Below are 3379 nucleotides of genomic sequence, written 5' to 3' on the forward strand. Positions count from 1 at the left end.
TAGAATTCCAAATACGTTTGGTAAATTCAAAGCAATTGGTAAAGATTTTGTGTTGTCGCATATACCATTGTATTTGGACCTTCATCGGCTTCCTTTGTGTTCGTGGAATACCGTTGTGTTCAAGTGTGGTGTGTTTTCTCGACGATGATTAGTCTAATTGCATGTTAGTGGATAAAGTGTACAGTTAGACGTAAGTGATGGATAATATTCAAGAGACGATTTCTATGATAGTAGAAGGAAAAGAATATCAGGTTTATGCCAAGGAAATGGTTCCATGGGAACCTGATGTAGATGATTGTAACACCTATTTTAGGTAAATGTTCATTTATGTTTTAGGCAATTAAGATTTAAAAATGTGAACCTTGTGATGGCCACGACAAGGTGAAGGATACGTCATGACGTGTCCATGGCAGTAAAAAACATGTTGTGCGACACGACGTGACAAGCTTATGTTTACGACATGGTGGCTGCCTGAGTGATTAACCCTAAGTCAGGTTTTTGTGCCCCTATTTAAGGGAAGTGAGGGCTAGGGTTTGCACACCTTTAGCCTCCATCGCCTCTCTTCACCCTTAAGGAAAGCCCTAGCCTCCATTGTTGATTTGTGACGCTTTTGGTGATGTTTTAGTGATTTGAAGTAGAAGAACGTGTCATTGGTGCATTGTTCCTGTAAGCAAGTATCCCCCTCATCATCTTGTGCCATTGTTGTACTTTTGAAAGACCTCAAGAACCTACCTTTCTCTTTGTATCATGTTAGATCTAGGTTTCTACCCACTTTTCTCGATAGTTGGGTTAAGTTGAGTGCATGGATACCATAAAGTTAGAAACTTTATGGATCCTTGAGGTCCCTTAGTAGACATAAGTTCGAGATCTGAAGTTTGATGGTGTATTGGACTCCATGCATGAAATTTTGTCTTTATTCTTTCCTTTTTGACCTAGTTTGAGTTCTAGACTTGCATTGGACATGCATGTCTAAAAAGCAATGATTTTTATGGTATAGTAGAAGTAAGAAAGCCTTCTAGAAAGTATGGATGGGTGCCTTGATGGAATAAGAGCTTAATCTATTAAGTTGTGAGAGCCCAATTTTCACAACATGGCAGCTTGCTCTCCACGACGTGGTGACTGGGGATATCGTGCCAGTTTTTTCCTTATTCTACCATAACGTGACCAAAGTTTGGGCACAACATGGGGTCAGCTGAGGCTGACTTTAACCTTTTAGAATTTAAGTCAATCTGAGGGTTTTAGGGTATAGATGAGAGTGTATTTCTATATCGTTATTTAGGTATCTCGTAGTATCGGTCTTCACTATGTGAGAGCTGTTATGTTTAGCTACTAACTGCAACGTGAGTCTTCTTTTTGTATTACTTATGCCATAGTGTGTGCATGCTGACTAGTTGTGTCTTATTTGCTGCTTGTTTTTATGTCTTACCGAGCTACTGTTAGCTCTAGGGCGTGTTGTTAGCCCATTGTGGTGGCTGATAATCCCAAGGGTTGGTGATGACCAACAAGACATGCTTTTAGCGCATTGGGATTGCTAATAGGCCCCAGGGTTGCTAATAACATATATTTGTTTATTTATGATGTGTTGTATGTGATATTTTGGGGAACTCCCTAAACTTCGTGCTTACAGTTGTGGATTTAAATGTGTTTCAGGTACTTTGGATGATTGTTGAAAGACGAAGGTTTGAGTGTACACTCTCATCGGCTGCTTTCATGATTCCGCACTTTATGATAATCTAATTTTTGGATGATTCTATTTCGATACTTATGATTTTCTTGACTTGTTCTTTCTAGAAACAATGTTTTTTTTTTAACTTAAAAATGAAAATTTTGGTTGTGGTTTTTGGGATGTTAGAGTGACGATTGGTTACATGGGCAAATAAGAAGAGAACTTATGAATGAGCTTTATGATAAGTTGCTCTATGATGATTACGAACCGGATAAGGGTAATGAGGGATACCAAGAAGGGCTGGTAAAAGTGGCGTCTAGCGAAAAATACTACTCAAAAGAGGTGAAAAGGGGCAAATTTTATTCAATCAGTGCATCATATTAAGGTTCATGGTAGCCATGTTGAAGGGGAGGGGTTGAGAGGCTACCAAAAAGGTTATGTACAACAACCAGTGCAAGATATGTAGTATGTGGCTGTTCCTGTGGTTGTTGGCCGGCAAAAAGGTGTCGACGCAACTCAACTTGGTACCGGTAGGGATGGGCGATGAGGTTAGGTTGATTGATTTTAATAGGGATGGGGTAAATCAATAAGGAAGTCGAGAGTGAGGCTGAGTTGTCTAATTTCATTGAATTGGGTAAATTTTTAGGTTAAGATGTGGAGAATGCTAAAGTGGATCTAAAGCAGAGACTAATCAATATGGGTGTGATACATATATCATGAATTGCATGTTCCTTAATGATTGTGGGGTTCGATCGAATAAGAAGAGAGGATGGGTGAAAGAATTGTGTGTTAATAATACAAAGAGTTTTTTGGGACTACAAGAAATGAGAATAACATAGGTTGAGTTGTTTAAAATTAATTTTATGTGGGTTAACTCTAGGTTTGAATTTGCGTGTAGTACTATGATGGGTCATTCTACTAGGATCCGTTCTTTGTGGAACCCAAATATTTTTCAAAGAGAAAGGGCGGTTTGTACAAAGAAATGATGGGTTTTCTAGGTCACAACATAAAGATCCGCATAGTTGAATTCATATAAAACAATTTATGGGAACATGCAACCCAAAGATCAATGAAATTTTTACATCATATCAACATACTTATGAAACAATCAACTAATCTATATATAACCAAAATTCATAAATGTTAGAACACACACCTTTGTTATAATCAAATATAACAAGGTAGATCTTCAAGTCTTCCATTGGAAAGCAAGCACCAATAGTGTGGATGCCTCTAATAGCTCACACACAAAACCCTAGAAACCTTTGAAACAAAATGGCTAACCAAGGTCCTTATTTATAGTTAGTGGAAACACACATTTGAATAATAAAATAATAATATTTTAAACTTATTCGAATCAATTTTCTTATTAGCTATAGGAGGCTTCCAGAACCAAGCTAGGGATGTTCTAGAATTTCCTTCCTTGCTCAATAATTGAACTATTTCAATTCAACCCTTGCAGCTTCAACTAATTCTAATTAATTTAAGATTAAGTCGGGCCCTTCTCTTTTGAACTGGGAGTACTTGAAAAACATTTAAACATAAAAGGTAAGCACAAAGCTTAGTTAGTTCCACAAAATACCATATACCATATATACACATCATACATACATATCAACCTAAAGCTGCAACGGGTCTATTTCACCCCTGACTCCCTTCCGACTCTCTCAGTCCCTTTGGACTCCATGAGTCCCTTCCGAATCTTTGAGTCCA

The sequence above is a fragment of the Lactuca serriola genome, chromosome 9 (genome assembly GCF_051521515.1).
Source record: "Lactuca serriola cultivar US96UC23 chromosome 9, Lser_US96UC23_V15, whole genome shotgun sequence".
In the NCBI taxonomy this organism is placed as follows: Eukaryota; Viridiplantae; Streptophyta; class Magnoliopsida; order Asterales; family Asteraceae; genus Lactuca; species Lactuca serriola.